The sequence below is a fragment of the Gorilla gorilla genome, chromosome 2 (genome assembly GCF_029281585.2).
Source record: "Gorilla gorilla gorilla isolate KB3781 chromosome 2, NHGRI_mGorGor1-v2.1_pri, whole genome shotgun sequence".
Taxonomy (NCBI): Eukaryota; Metazoa; Chordata; class Mammalia; order Primates; family Hominidae; genus Gorilla; species Gorilla gorilla.
In genome coordinates this window covers 126,021,646-126,039,064 of record NC_086017.1, presented here as the reverse complement: position 1 = coordinate 126,039,064, position 17,419 = coordinate 126,021,646, and the positions used below count along the sequence as shown (strand labels likewise).

Here is a 17,419-nt window from a genome sequence, read left to right as displayed (position 1 = left end):
GGAAAAAATTGAGGTTAAAAACATGTCTACACAGTATGAATGTTTTCAAATAGTTGTCCTATTGATGGAAATAATTTTGCATCATGTGTTTTAGTTGGTAGTAAAAGGAAGCCCAAATAGTTGATCCATAAGCTCTCTATGGTCACGTCCTCACCAGATTGACCAAATTTATAGGCAGAATAGCAGCAGACCCAAGTTTCTGTATTTATATTTCTTACTTGAACTTCATGATGAAAAACATAAAACTGTTCTGAGTTATTTTAACATTAAACACATTCATCCTTGGAATTGGAAAATGCTAATGCTTTCCTACGCCCATATGCTGAATAAAATTGAAAGTAAACAGAGCTAGCATATTTTGGGAATTGCTACTATAGTCATCAAAGCAATTAAAAACTCATTTCAAGGTGGTTATTATAGTAGTATTTGTTGTTATTTATATGTCTCAAGTAGGGGCACTTCTGTAGTTGTATATTATACCACATACATTATCAGTATAAAAACCAAGAAAACTTATCCATTTCATAAATATCAGGATTAGTCCTTAAGGCCTAAAATTTTCAGCTCCATCATCTTAAGGATGAAGTCCTTCCTATACTATCACAAGTTTAATATTTTGAAATAAAATTGCATTTATGGTCATAAAAGTATAATAGAGTAAGAATAATAATGTTTGATTATTTGACTCATACCTACATGAATTTCCATTTATTTGATTAGATTGCCATAACCTTCTCATAAATTAAAAGTCTTTTAAAGAATCAATAGTATAATTTGTCCCAGACTATAACATTGCTTACTCTGTCTGGTATATTTGTTTACCAATGTACAAGGAGGAAAAGAATAAACTCTGTTGTAAGAACCTTATTTCCATTATGCTAAATATTATCTTAAAATTCTTAATAGAATAAGACCTTGCTATAAAGTTCCTCAGTAGGTCAATATTTTTCCCATACTTATATAATTGTTTTTATATGAGAATTTAACTCTTCAACCACAGGGTAAACACATGGAGGACACAGAAAAAATGTTGTACAGTGTTCTTTATACCTCTAGGTATTATATACTTTTGTAGGTCTGAGCTATACTTTATGCCTGGGAAAATCTCATTCTATATCTCAAGGAGCTTTATGTGTACTCCTCTCTTTTCCTTGCAAACATGTGATCCATAGAGTGCCAAAAGAAAGCGCTATTTACATAAAATTAAGCCAAAATTGAACAGCTTGTGATAGGCAAATCACAAAAGTGGCTGTCATCCTTACAAATGCCCTAAGCATCTTCGTGGTGACCGTTCATTTCCTATGAAAGAATGAAAGTCTCTGTGTAGTCTAAACCTACTCCAGGAAATTATAACAGCTACACTGACATTTCCAACCAACCTCATAAGGCCAAGATTCTTCCCCAAAAGGAGTCCTGATCTTGGATTCTGGGTTTTGACCTAGGTCATACCTTATACTCTGTGTGTATTTCCTGATTCTGTCAAATAGACATGTTGTCCTACATTTTCCACAGCTTTCCATGAGTGCTGCCTGATATTACGGAAACACATTAGAAGGTCTCGGCTACCAGTAAATAGACTTGCCCTTCTAATAGATGCTTGGGCTCCTTTCCTTGTGGTTTTAACCCCTGGTTTTCTATTTCATTGGATTTATCAGCTAAACTCAGAGTCTAGAGCAACAGAGATTGAAATTTTTATATGTGTACTTACGTAAGAAGATACCATCTTCATCAGAGGTTTTGGTTTGATGAGTCTTGTGGGTTGTTTACAGTCTGTCTTGGGCTTTAAGGAAGTCACCTGTTTGCTGGAGTGAAGTCTGTGGCAGCTTGAGGGCTTCTTATGGCCACATCCCCATTCTGGTTGAAGCTAACAAATCTACAGACTCATTTTGAGCAAATCTGCCTATGTCAGTTAACTCTTGCTATGTGACAAAGGACCCCTAAATCTCAGTGGTATTTATTGAGCCCATACATCAGTTGGTTCACTAGAGGTTAGCTGATCTAGGGTGGGCCCATAGGGGTGACCCAGCTGAAACACTTATGTATACCCTATATGTCTCTCATTCTTTTCTGGCCCAGAAAGCTGGTACAGGCCTGTTTTTCCTTTGGCAATGGCAGAAATGCACAAAGATAAGAAGAAACACACAAGTCCTCTTCACTGAGACTCTGGCATGTGTCATTCTTTTGGCCAAAATAAGTCACATGACCAAGCACAAAATTTAATCAAATAATGAGAAAATATATTCTGCCTCTTCAGCAGGAGGAATGCAAAGTCCCATGGCAAATGGCACAGATACAGAATGAGTAAATAACTCCATTAATGCAAATTACCACACTGCCACAGCTTTTCCTTGCTGTGAACCACAGAATCACACTGCTTCATACCATTGACTGAGTCAGGAATCAGCATCTGATCCAAGAGCAACCTTCTACTGTGGCTATCAACTTATGAGGTAGCCCAATACAAGAGTTCTGTCCAGCCTAAGAGAACTTGGTTTCCACCTAGGTGCTTAGAATAACCATACTATGGAAGTGCAAAGCTGTTGGCGAATATGGCTTCTACCAGTGGATGCAGAAGCAAAGGGAATTAATATGTACCTTTCCTGGAGTGGTAAGAAACTGTATTTCTTAACTCTGTCTCTTTGCTAGGAAGCTTCCTGTCTAATTTCTGTGAGGCAGGAAGTGGCCAAAAGTCAGCTTATATTAATCTCTACCCTGAGACATATCTTTGTGTAAAGACCCACTCAGTGGTGAGAAAAAAACTGCTCCTGGCCTCACCTCCGGAACCAGAAAATTAGTGCTAATCAGACTAATTAAATGCTATGAGTGTTTTTGGGCTCCCAGTCAAATTTTTTAAAGTTATATTAAAAAATGGGTAAAGATAAGGCCTGCTTGTAGTTATTATCCAGGCCAATACTTTTATATTAGATTCTCTTCTCCCTACTCTTTTAAATTAGATTATTGTTGATCATTCAGGACATGGTGCCAATCCTTTCTTGACATGGAGTCTCATTAGGTTATCAATTCCACATCAAATACTTTCTTCTTTGATCTCCCAGAGAATGTACTAGCTACATGCTTACTGCAATTTTTGTGTTGGTTATGGGACCCTGCCACACATTAACACATAGCACTGTGGAAGGGGCATCCCAAGGGAGTTGTGTCCTTCATCAGAGATCACACTCCCCCATCCCCAATTCTAAGAAACACCCCTGGCCACAGATAAGGAAGTCAGGAACAGTCACCTGACACAACACCAGCTAATTCACCCATTAGCCAGTGGCTGGGTGAGAAAGCTCAGCCTAAATGAGATTTGAATAATTAGCTATGTCAAACAGATTTAGTCTCAGAAATTTGAACTTGAACTCTAGAACAGGAGTAGGGGGTAGAAGACAGAGAGAAAAGTAACCTCAGAGAGTAGCCACAGTATGTCAATGGTAGACCACTGGTGCAGGGATCCTTCAAGCTCCCTTGAATCCAGAACAAGCCTCCAGCTCCTATCTTCCTATTCATGTGTGGCATGAACTTTTACCCTGGAGCTCCATGACATCCCATCTCTCTTATCGCCAAATGAATTCTAATAAAAACCCCCAGTAAGTCCATGACTGGAAATTAAAATAACTAACAAAACAGCCATTGATTACATGCTCTATTGTGTCTTTTGTTGCATGTTGTATGCCTGTCTTCCTATCTAGTGAGACTATTAGCTCCTTAACAGCAGAAATATCTATATTCTCCAGGAAGCTAACACAGAAATCTAACACATTGAGATCCTCAGGAAGAACATAAATTGGATTGACAGCAGTCCCAAAATTCTCTCTAAAATCAATTTTAAAATTATACCAAAATGTATTTGTTATGTGCTATTTTCAAAAATTACAGCTGAATTCTTTCTTTCAGGTGTGGGATGTCCTACAAGATGGCTTCCTTGACAGCAGAAAGAACAGAATAGTTTAACTAATCTATTATTTTCTCCAGCATTTGACTTACCTCCACTAGAGCAGAGACTAGGCCAGTAATTTCCTTAGACCACTTCTATGTGTTCACAACACCAAATATCTGCTGGCAAAACTTTTCATCCCTCAGTTCTTTGCACAAATAAAAATCATACCTGGAGGTGAAATGAAAAACAACAACAACAACAAAACCTACAAAGAGTCATTGTGAGAAATGAGGGTTAGCCAGAAAATATTGGGCAAGCATATTGTCAGTTGTATGAACTCCCCTCCACTAGCCACACCCACTCTGGGAAGCTGAAGCAGAAGAGGTGGGATATTATCTCTCAGCCTTCATCTGCACACTGCATTCTGCCAGCACGCTAGAGGCTTGTTATAGGTAAGTATACAGAGTAACTCTACAAGGCTTAAATTTTTCTCAAGTCTATGCTATTTTGACATTTCAAGGTATAAATCTTTAATAGAAAAGATAAATCAAAGGCAGGTTACCTCGGAAGTATTTTATTTAGCAATATTCTTAAATGACATCTTACAACTTTGATCCTTCTCTTTAAGTCTATACTTGAATCTGAAACTGAATTTAAAAGTTTTACAACTTTTAAAATTCAACTTTAACTTAAAAAATATTCAATACAGAAACAAGAAAGGCAACAATATATTTTAAAAATGTATTCAGGATCAAAATACTTGCTATTTTTTCTAATTAAAAATTTTGCCTAATTATTCTTCCTAATCTCAGAGACTCTCCTGCGTGTCCTTTCTTATTAGATTGAAGTCTATATATCAGTCACCACTGCCTTTCTGTCCTTTGAAAGCCATGCTAAATCTTACATCTTATGATACAATTGAGAGAAACTTTTTCTACCAATTTCTTTCAAAACATGATTTATTCTCTTGTACCTTTCATTTCCAGAAAAAGATACTGTTTCATTCTAAGAAATGCTACTTCTAGAAATATCCAATTTTCCCTTCCATTAGAAAATATTATCTAATCATTTCATATTCTAAATAAAAATTCAGCTGTTACTGTTCAAGAATTCTGAAATGTAATTTTTCTAGTCTCTGTGTCCATGGCAGTAGACAAGATTTATTTTCACCAAGGATATAACATAGGGCAAGTGGAGACGTGGTCTACAAGCATATTATCACACACAAATATTGTTTGGCTTGATCCCAATACTACTTTCTGCCTATGGAGACTCACTCACCCTACTTTTAGTTCAATTGGACCTAGATGAGCTTGAGGCTTGAATCAACCAGTGGGAACTTCCCCAATGGGAAGCACCTCCAGGACTTTTGCTGAAACAATAGAGAAATATGCATTCTATCTTTCTGGGATAATGAGTATTACATTATCCAGTATCCACCTCACTTGTCACTCATTATATGGCAGCCATTTGACTTTAGTAGAACAGACACAACCCTCAAGTCCAGAGGTGGCTTATCCTGTTTAGTATAAGCCAATCCGTCAAGAGAGCTCTTATCCCTCTTTCCCTAGATATTGAGTCCAGGATGGGCAATGACCTAAACTGGTCCCCACAGAATGAAATACAGGACTTCTGTCAATAACTGAGGGGAAAGATTTGTTTCTTGGTCTGATTGATGTAGTGTGCATCTGTGAGGACTAGAACCATTACAGCTATAGCTGACACATAAAGAAGAGCTAAGAGAATCCCAGAGAGTTTGATCAAACCACATCCAAAGCTTCACTACATCTGGATTTTTAGCTGTTATGTGAACCAATACATTTATTATTTAAAGAGTTTGTGATGAAGATCATGTAATATATGCCTAAAGTTTTCATTAACATCTTTGCCATTACATGGCGAGTGCTCACCGGAGAATAAAGTTGAAGTGAAGCAAAGCAGCACTGGGAAAGAAAGCAGGATAGATTGATTGCTGGTGACATCACTGGAGGTCCCTTCTTCATTGTAAATTAATGCAGTATCCTTTCTTATTTAAATTAATCTGAGTTGGGTTTCTTCTACTTGCAAATGTGGAGTCCTGACTAATTCCATAGTGTTTCTGGTTTGTACAATTTAGTGGCTCTGAAATGATTATCTGATTATTTTCTCAGTAAAAGGGGGCCACCATGGGAACTAGATTTGAAAATAAAACAAAGAAATAAATATAATGGTCTTTCAGAACTAAATTGAGTGTAATATAGCCACTAGTCAGAAAAACTAAATTCATTATTCAGCCCAAATCACCAATTCACTACTTTAAATGATAGTATTGACTAAAAAAATACAGAGAAAGTTTGAAAATGGCTTAAATAAATTAATTCTGTCATCCTTAATACCTAGTTAATGCCTATTCTATATGCTTCCATAGGATGATTATTATTTGTACTACACTGCAGGCTTCAAAGGAGGCTTGAGGCTTCCTCTTTCACCAAAACCATGAAATGAAGAAAGATTATGTAGATCAAGGTTAAAAGCATTGCTGGGTTCCAATGTTAAGGGCTAAAACTTCCAATATGGCAAAGGGGTTTGGCATCCCTGTGGCTTCATTTTTTACCTTGTTGTTATTGTTTTAAGAAATCTCCTCTCTTTGCTTTCTTCATGGGAGGATCCTATTTTAGGCTTTTCTTTTCTTCCATGCATCTATTATTGTTACAGGAACTTTAGCTCCTGTTTTCTTAAGAGTTTTCTTACCCTCTCCATACCTCCCTTGGCCTCTGCTGCTGCCACTCTCAGGCCCTAACGAATGGGCAGCACATTGTATCAAGGGAGTCAGACAAGCAGACCACAGTGTGATGATTAAAACTGAAATTGAAACAGAGATTAGCTACATTAGGTGATATTTCAACCAGCCTATGAAAACTAATCTCATGAGTCAATTCCATTCCACAATAAAGGATACCTCTACCATAATCTAAATGTCAGTCATAGTAAATTATTTGACATTACTCAAATTCTCTATGCTTTTAAACTCTCTAAGCCTCAGTTTCTCATTTGCATTAATGGAGACAGTAATTGTATCTAACTCATAAAGTAATTGTAAGAATTAATCATATATGTAGAACCTAGGCACTGAGTAAGCATTCAATAAATGTTAGGTATTAAAACATACCTCCATCATGGCCCTTATTAGACTATAACAGAATTATCACATTTCTTTCAGTAGACCATGTGATCCATAAGGGCGAGCACCCTGACTAATTTGTCATTATACACTAAATATTTAGTGAAATTAAGAAATTCCCGGTCAGGCACGGTGGCTCATGCCTGTAATCCCAGCACTTTGGGAGGCCAAGGTGGGCAGATCACGAGGTCAGGAGATCGAGACCATCTGGCCAACATGTTGAAACCCTGTCTCTACTAAAAATACAAAAATTAGCTGGGTGTGGTGATGCATACCTGTAATCCCAGCTACTCTGGAGGCTTAGGCAGGACAGTCACTTGAACCCAGGAGGTGGAGGTTGCAGTGAGCAGAGATAGTGCCACTGCACTCCAGCCTGGCGACACAGCAAGACTCCGTCTCAAAAAAAAAAAAAAAAAAAAGAAGTTCCCAGAAAATATTTGTTCACTACATAAATAACTTAAGGTTACAGTTCAGACTAATATTGGCCATAAGGTAGAATAGAAAAAAGACTTTTTTGAAAAAATATTTATACCATATAAAAATCATACTTAAGTCATCTTATATAAATGCAAATAATAATGTATTGAAGTGAAAATTTTAAGATATGTGCTCTGCATTCTCACCAAATCAAAATGTTATATTACATTATAGTATAAACAAAAAAGCAAGCACCCATCCACTATGTATACATCAAAGTAAATCAAGGTGCTGATAACGAGAATCAGGAATTGGGTCTCCGGTCTTTCATCACTTTCCTTTGGTCTTCTATCTCTATGGAGGAAATCAAATTTACTTCTGGCATATGTATGTTCTAGATCTCTTACACCAGTAGTCCCCAACATTTTTGGCACCAGGGACCAGTTTTGTGGAAGACAGTTTTTTCATGGACAGGGAGAGGGGTGGGAGGATGGTTCCAGGATGAAGCTGTTCCACCTCAGATCATCAGGCATTAGATTTTCATAAGGAGCAGGCAACCTTGATCTCTTGCATGTGCAGTTCACAATAGGGTTCGTGCTTCTATGAGAATCTAAGGTTGCTGCTAATCTGAAAGAAGGTGGAGCTCAGAGGTAATGCGCAATCACCCACTGTTCACCTCCTGCTTGTGCAGCCCAGTTCCTAACAGGTCATGGACCAGTACCAGTCCTCAGCCCAGGGGTTGGGGATCCTTTCACACTGCAATGAAGAAATACCCAAGACTAGGTAATTTATAAAGAAGACAGGTTTAATTGACTCACAGTTCCACATGGCTGGGAAGGCCTCAAGAAACTTACAATTGTGGTGGAAGGCACCTCTTCACAGGGCAGCAAGAGAGAGAAGTGCCAAGTGAAGGGGGAAGAGCCTATTATAAAACCATCAGATCTTGTGAAAACTCATTCAGTATCATGAGAACAGCATGGCAGTAACCGCACCCCCCCCCCCACCCATGATTCAATTACCTCCCACTGGATCACTCTCATGACACACGGGGATTACGGGAACTATAATTCTAGATAAGATTTGGGTGGGGACGCAGCCAAACCATATCATTCCACCCCTGGCTCCTCCCAAATCTGACATCCTCACATTTCAAAATACAATCACGCTTTTCCAACAGTCCCCACAAAGTCTTAGCTTATTCCAGTATTAACCAAAAAATTCAAGGCCAAAGTCTCATCTGAGACAAGGTAAGACCCTTCCGCCTAGGAGCCTGGAAAATTGAAAGCAAGTTAGTTACTTCCTACATAGAATGAGGGTATAGGCATTGAGTAAATACACCTGTTCCAAATGGGAGAAATTGGCCAAAACAAAGGGGCTACAGGCCCAATGCAAGTCAGAAATCCAATAGGGCAGTCATTAAACCTTAAAGTTTTAAAATGATCTCCTTTCACTCCATGTCTCACATCCAGATGCTGCTGATGCAAGAGGTGGTCTCCCATGGCCTTGGGCAACTCTGCCCCTGTGGCTTTGCAGGGTACAGCCCCCCTCCAGGCTGCTTTTACAGGCTGGCATTGAGTGTCTGTGGCTTTTCCAGGCATGTGGGGCAATCTGTCAGTGGATCTACTACTCTGGGGTCTGAAGGACGGTGGCCCTTTTCTCACAGCTCCACTAGGCAGTGCCCCAGTGGGGACTCTGTGTGGTGGCTCCCACCCTACATTTCCCTTCTGCACTGCCCTAGCAGAGGTTCTCCATGAAGGCTCCACCCCTGCAGCATACCTCTGCCTGGACATCCAGGCATTTCCATGCATCCTCTGAAATCTAGGTGGAGGTTCCCCATCCTAATTCTTGACTTCTGTGCACCTGTGGGCCCAACACCATGTGTAAGCTGCCAAGGCTTGAGGCTTGCACCCTCTGAAGCAATGGCCTGAGGTATACCTTGGTCCCTTATAGCCACAGATGGAGCTGAAGCAGCTGGGATGCGGGGCACCATGTCTGGAGGCTGCACAGAGCAGAGGGACTCTGGGCCTGGCCCAGGAAGCCATATTTCTCTCCTAGGCTTCCAGGCCTGTCATGGAAGGGCTGCCACAAAGGTCTCAGACTTGCCCTGGAGACATTTTCCCCATTGTCTCGGTGATTAACATTGAGATCCTCATTTCTTATGGAAATTTATGCAGCCAGCTTGAATTTCTCACCAGAAAGTGAGTTTTTCTTTTCTATCACATCATCAAGTGGCAAATTTTCCAAACTTTTATGGTCTGCTTCCTCTTGAACACTTTGCCACTTGGAAATTTCTTCTGCCAGATACCCTAAATCATCTCTCTCAAGTTCAAAGTTCCACAGATCTCTAGGGTGGGGGCAAAAGGCCACCAGTCTCTTTGCTAAAGCATAGCAAGAGTCACCTTCCTCCAGTTCCCAACAAGTTCCTCATCTCCATCTGAGACCACCTTAGCCTGGACTTCATTGTCTGGATCACTATCAGCATTTTGGTTAAAGCCATTTAACAAGTCTCTAGGAAATTCCAAACTTTCCCACATCTTCTTGTCTTCTGAACCCTCTAAGTCTCTAGGAAGTTCCAAACTTTCCCACATTTTCCTGTCTTCTGAGCCCTCCAAACTGTTCCAACCTCTGCCTGTTACCCAGTTTCAAAGTCACTTCCACATTTTTGGGTATCTTTATAGCAGCACCCCATTACCTCGGTACAAATTTACTGTATTCATTCATTCTCATGCTGCTCATAAAGACATACCTGTGACTGGGGAATTTATAAAGGAAAGAGGTTGACACACAGTTCCATGTGGCTAGGGAGGCCTGAGGTAACTCAGAATCATGGCAAAAGGCACCTCTTCACAGGGCAGCGGAGGAGTGAAGTGCCAACCAAAGGGGGAAGAGCCCCTTATAAAACCAACAGATCTCATGAGAACTCACTATCACAAGAACAGCATGGGGATAACCAGCCCAATGATTCAATTACCTCCCACTGGGTCCCTCCCATGACATAAGGGGTTTATGGGAACTAAAATTCAAGATGAGATTTAGGAGCAGACACAGTCAAACCATATCACCTGTCTTACGCTACTGATGGGGGGACACTAAAATGTCTGAGGATTGAAAAGAAGTAGAAGAGGCAGGAAGGGCTCTGATTATTTATATACTCCTGAATCTGTTTTTTGTAAGGAACCACTCCTTTGCTTGTCCCTCAGATCAAAATCATCCCAATTTCCTAAAAATATAACTCTCAGAAGCTTTTGAACCAGAGCAGCTCCATCTTGAATCAGGGCTGGGTACAATGAAGCTGAGACGGGCTGGGCTGCATTTCCAGCAGGTTAGGCATTCTTAGTCACAGGATGAGATAGAAGGCGGGCACATGATACAGGTCACAAAGACCGCATTGATAAAACAGGATGCAGTAAAGAAGCCAGCCAAAACCTGCCAAATCCCAGATGATAATGAAAGTGACCTCCGGTCATCCTCGCTGCTCATTATGTTAATTATAATGTATTAGCATGCTAAAAGACACTCTGGCCAGCACTATGACACTTTACAAATGTCATGGTAATGTCTGAAAGATATCATATATGTTCTAACCCTCAGTTCCAGGAAATCCCTGCCCCTTTCCTGGGAAACTCATAAATAATCCACCCCTTGTTTAGCATATAATAAAGAAATAACCATAAAAATGGCCACCAGTAGCCCCTGGGGGATATTCTATGAAGCAGCAGCCCTTCTTTTATTCCTTTAGTTTCTTAATACACTTGCTTTCACTTAATTCTGTGAACTCACCTGAATTCTTTCTTGCATAAAATCCAATAACCCTCTTTTGGGTCTGGATCAGGACACCTTTCTAGTAAAATAACCAGTACAAGTGCTTACTTCTCACATACTTTCTTACTTACATACTTATTACTTCTTATATACTTTCAATAATATTAGTTTTTCAATAAAATCCTTGGACATTTTTAAAACTCTGGGCTCCAAAACCAGTCTCCCGACTTATAATTTATCAGTACTGGCCAAAATAACAAACGTGTATGGATCCAGTGAATATTTTCCATTCAAAATGACAGCGCTGCAGCCTCACAATTTTGAATATTATTTGCAAAGAGTATAATCTATGAAGGCTTGGAGGAAATAGTAAAATTAGAAGGCAAGGGAAATATTTTTCATGGTGACCTTGTTTTAAAACTGGAAGGATACCTTTTTTCAATTTTGGGGGGTTTATGATCTCTCTAAATATGCCAATAAAACCAAGTTAAACATAATACACTTGTATATTCTTAAACCAACAAATTTATTGTATACCTGCAAAAGGTGTTATAAATAGTCATCATATATATTTTCTCAAAATGTCCAATCCTCAAACTTAAAAGTTTATTATTATTTTCCTTTGTAGCTTCAGTATTTTCCAAAGATTTTTATGAGGATGGTTATTTAAATTTGGATCTCAGGAAGGCAACCTGTTTTGAAACTTTCAGTGTCCTTGGCATTTAGAATATCATTCACTCAGGGGCATTTCACAAACCTGGAAACACTGAAATTCTAAGATGTTGAAAAAACATTGGAGTTACTAAAAGAGATTTTAAACAAATCTTCTCTGGAGATTTAACACAGAGCAGATTAATTTTCTGCCCACATCATCTTGGGTATACAATGTGCAAAAAGGAACTAGTCTCTTAAATTTCCTTTATGTTTTCCCCTACCAGGTGGTGATGTTTAGTATTTCTTTAACTAGAGGCATGATCTGCTTTTGACATGGCTTGGAAAGTTAGTGACCTCTGTCATAATGTAGATCCACATTCTTAAAAACAAAACAAGTTAGCAAAGGTCTTTTTGCTCCTTTCTGTCAATTACAAATAGACAAAAATAAATAAATCAATAAAATAGCTCTTTGTTAGAGAAAGGGCTTACTGCAGGGAGACAAAGAAGGACCTTGGTGGAGTTCATTGCTTTTCCTCTAACCCTAGCTTCCTGGCTGAAATTTTTGACGAGAATTTTCCATTCATGTGTGAGAAATATGTAATAAATCTTTGATAAATGGAGCTCTTTCCACACTGAAACTTGTAGCATGACTTTGAAAAATTGTGGCCTGCTTTCTTAAAAGCATATAGTAATGTACAAATACTATTTGCCATCCCTGCTTCATCCACACCAACCCTCAAAGACGTACACATTAAGAAAAAGTCCAGAAATCCTTCAGTTACAGAAATTCAGTAGTTCAGTCCTTGGGTTATAGAATTGCAATATAAGAAAGATATACCCAAGGATTGTTGTTAAGACGTAGGGACTTGTGTCTAGAAAATTAAGTCCAATTTAAAAAAATGACGGCCCGGTATTCCTTGGGCTTTCTGAGAGTGTAATAATAAGAGTGGTAACAGGCCTTCCGTGGTATGCCGAATAATAGCCCTCTCCCTCAAAAGATGTCAACATTTGAATCCTTGGAACCTGTGAATGTGTTACATGCTAAAAGGGACTGTGCAGATGTGAATAAGTTAAGGATCTTGAAATGGGGAAAATATCCTGGATTATCCAGGCGGGCCTAATGTAATCACAAGGATCTTCATAACAGAGAAGCAGGAGGGTTAGAGTCAAAGAAATTGATGAACTAACACACCAGACAGATAAGCGCTTTTCCTGGGTAAGCTGAATTTTTCAACTACTTTTTTCCCTGGGGGAGTATCTGTTGAGTCTGTGCAGGGACTGAGGGTAAGGCTTGCCATAAACAGAGGGACTCCAATAGCATAAAGAGGAACAAGTGAAACTTTTGATGCTTGTGTGATCTGCAACAAAGGCTCAAATTCATAAGTGGCAAGAGTAGAAGCACCACTCAGCTGAACCTAGCCCAAACTACTAACTTGGATAATCAGGAACATATAAAATGGCTGTTGTTTCGGAGTGGTTTGGAGTGCAGCAATAGATAAGGTACAAAATTTGAAAATTCCCCAAATGTAGGAATAGGATTCAGATGCATGTAGCTAAAACATCAAAAGCCAAACAACACAAAATTGTTGCAAATACAATTATATAAACAAGTACAAAAATAAAATAATCTGCTCACGAGGAAATATAGTACTGTTATAGACACCAATTATGGTCACTTTTTAAAAAGTGATTTATAACTAAAATAATACTATGCAGATTTTATATAAATAAATTTGACAATCTAGAAAAAAAGGAATATGTTTCTAAGAAAAATTAAATGATTAAAAGGACTCAGAAAGAGATTGAAAATTACAGTGACCAAAAACTATAGAATTGAGAAGACAAGATGTATCTTAAAAAAAAAAAAAAAAAAAAAAAGAAAGCCCATTGGCCAAGATGGTTTTACAGATGAGCTTTATCAGCTCGAGAGCGCTGTACGTGACAAAATTCTCCTGACTAATTCTATGAAGCTAGCCTAATACAAATCCCAAAATTGGATGAAGATTGCACAGGTCCATCCCACTTAGGAACTCAATCTCACTTATAAAGTCAGCAAATTCCAAAATAAAAATATTAGTAAATTAAACACATACTCATTAAAATAGTAATAAAACTAAAGAGTTTTATCTAGGAATGGAAGGATGGTTCATCAGTAAATCTATCATTATAATTCAGTCTATTAACAGAATAAATAATAATTATGTTTATTTTATACATTTAGAAAAAGTATTTGATAAAATTTAATATTCATTGGTAATTTTTTAAATACAATGCAAGCTGTGAATATATAGAAACTTTTAATCAAATTTTCAGCCAAAAACTACTTAGAGATGTGATATCAAAAATTCAGAAATAAGACAAAGATGCATACTCCCATAAGTACTAGTCAATACTCTGCACTTCTGGCCAACTGTATTAGTCCGTTTCCGTGCTGCTGATAAAGACATACCCAAGACTCTGCCATTTACAAAAGAAAAAGGTTTAATGAGACTTACAGTTCCACATGGCTGGGGAGGCCTCACAATCATGGTGGAAGGCAAGGAGGAGTAAGTAACATCTTACATGGATGGCTGTAGGCAAAGAGAGAGCTTGTGTAGAGAAACTCCCATTTTTGACACCATCAGATCTCGTGAGACCCATTCACTATCATGAGAACAGCAGGGAAAAGACCCGCCCCAATGATTCAATCATCTCCCACCGGGTACCTCCCATAACACGTGTGAAGTATGGGAGTTACCAGATGAGATTGGAGTGGGGACAGACAGCCAAACCATATCACCAACAAAATAAGAAAAAAAACAACAGGTAACAAACACTGAAAAGAGAGAAAAAAACTATCACTATTAGGAGACAAAATGGATGTCAACAACCAAGAGAATCAACTAATAAATGATAAGTAATAAAAGTTCATAAAGATGTATGGATACAAAATTTTTATGTAAAAATAAGTAGTTTTCTCATACAGGAGCAGTAAGAGAAAATGTAATGGAAAAAAATCTCCTTTTTACAATTGTGTAAAAAAACTGTAAAACATTTATAATGATTTTGAAACACTGTACATCTACGTAAATAAAACTGTACAATTATTTATAGACATCAACTAAGACTTACAAATGTCAAATTCCAAGTGATACAAACCCAATTCAAACAATCCTAACCAACTGAAAGAAATGTCACTGGCTTGTGGTAACAGGAATGACAGGGGTTACAGCTGGTCTTAGGCACAGCTGGGTCTTAAGAAAGTCCCTGGGCCTTTGTTATGCTGGACATTTGTTTTATTTATCCTGTGCTCCTTTCACGGACCGCTCCTCCCCAAATCCACTTATGTAATTCCAGTAGAACTACTAATTACAGTTCCTACCTTCTATTTACAGATTGAACACATAATCTAGTTCCTAAAGTACCTAAAATTGATTTGTGTATGCTGTATAAACTAAAGATCCAAGTTCTTTGTTCTTCCATTTCCCCAATACCAAGACGTATTGAATAGCCTCTTTTCTCCCAGTAATCTGTGTTGCCAATCTGTAACATAATCAAACTGACATTTATGCATGAACTGACTTCTGGGTTCTGTTCTGTTTCCATGTTCAGTTCATCTAATCAGTATACCTCACCGTTAATAAATTTCATCTTTTCTTTTTCCTTTTCTCCTATTCTCCTTTCTATAACAGCTCATTCTTCAGTCAATTCCATTATATTCTCATTATGTGAGTGAGGGTTTGTTTGAAACCGATCTTGGTTCTGATGTGAATTTCCCATGTAAATCAATGGCTTGGTGTAGAAGAGAAAACTGAATGGAAATGAAAATGTGGGTGTACAGAAAACCAGGAAAACATAAGCCCCTGCAAATCCAGTGAAATAAGGGCCTCAGATTTCTACCATAATGTGGATTTGGAGGTTAAAGGCAAATTTTATATAAGTTTCCAGGTGCAGAATAACTTGTCTCACATCTGAATTACACAAGGATTTATAGAAACCTCTTTTAAGTTGCTTTGGATGTAAATTGTCTAATCTTAATTTTTTGCACATTTTTCTGACAAATTTTGAGGTCTAATTCAATTTTCTTTCATTACGAAGAAAGACTTTTTCCTTTAATATTGTTTTATTGGCTGTTATCTGCTCAGGTTATTAATGAGCTCATGTATAGAGAAGTAGTACCTGTCTTTAGGCAAATGGCAAAAAATATGAAGTGACATGTATTTCATATGTGGTTGTGTGTGTGTATGGATGGAAAATTCTCTAACAGATACTGAAAAAAAATCTCAAAAGTTACTGCTTCCCTGATTTTGTACTTCCACTCTTCAGGGTGTACTATTTATTCTATTATTCTTTCCATTTGGCTAGTGTATATATATATATATATGTGTGTGTGTATATATATATATATACACACACACATATATATGTCTCACTAGTGCCCTTATTAAAATCTAAGTCCCTGGGGAGCAAGACCTGATTTGATTAACTTTTGAATTCAGCATAGTGATCAGTTCAGGGTGTTACAAATATTTTCAGCTGCTTAAGTGTTAGGCATTCTTTGCTATGTATTCCTGTGCTGTATATGCCATATGTGTATGCAGCATAATTCATCCCTTTATTTCTCTCTTCCAAGACACAGTCAAGTCTTTGGAGAAAAATGCCAATTCTTATGCTTAGTTGCTAAGTTCCTGGCATCTTAAATGTCCAATAATTATAGTTAGTATGAAGATACACACTTAGTACTTGTTGAATGAGTAAATAGTATAGTGGAAAGAGGCAGACAGACTTGAGTTTGAAAACAAGCTCTGCTACTTGTGACGCTGGATAAAGTATTCGAAGTCTGTGTCCTCATTAGTAACGTAAGTAGATTACATTTGCTACTAGTTTGGCCTCTTCTGGAACCTTGGGAACTGTAAACTATAATCTGTGAAGGCAATAGGTAGACTAATGGACTAAAAGAAGTATAAAAGTCTTAAAATTCTTCTCTAAGCAGTCACTTGTATTTTCATTTTTTATCAATCTTGCCTTCTTCATCATCTTCCCTTCCGTGTTTTTGAGACGGAGTCTCGCTCTGTCGCCAGGCTGGAGGCAGTGGCGCAATCTGGGCTCACTGCAACCTCCAGCTCCCGGGTTCAAGAGATCCTCCTGCTTCAGCCTACCGAGTAGCTGGGACTACAGGCGCGTGCCACCACACCCACCTGTTTTTTTGTATTATCTACCCTTCCTTTCTTACCACATCTTGCTTATTTTATTCTTTTTCTCAATTCTGCTGTTTGCTAACCAATAAAACATCTCTCTTGATCTTTGACATAATTATGGAATTCTTGGTACATCTTTTGGGGTGTTTGTATCTGTGAGTGTGATCAAGATATGTAGATGTGTAATGTAAATATGAAAATTGAGGGATTTCTTAGAGGCAGAAAGATTCTAATTCCAGTTTCTAATATCACACGAACAGGACATAACTACTACCTTAAATAGGGGCAGTAATACCTAGGGCTTCACCTTATCATCATTATTTGAATTAGAATATCTTGCACTGCTTTCCTAGTGTGCCCTATCATAAT

The 17,419-nt window shown here is 38.1% G+C and overlaps 1 long non-coding RNA gene across 1 annotated transcript in view; it reads right to left on the bottom strand.

Moving 5' to 3' along the window:
* LOC129532395 (uncharacterized) overlaps nucleotides 1-17,419 on the bottom strand; it is a 118,822-nt gene that overhangs the window by 99,192 nt on the left and 2,211 nt on the right. The window contains exon 2 of the long non-coding RNA XR_008678122.2: nucleotides 14,369-14,443. This is a non-coding gene — a long non-coding RNA (uncharacterized lncRNA). The remainder of the gene's footprint in view (nucleotides 1-14,368; nucleotides 14,444-17,419) is intronic.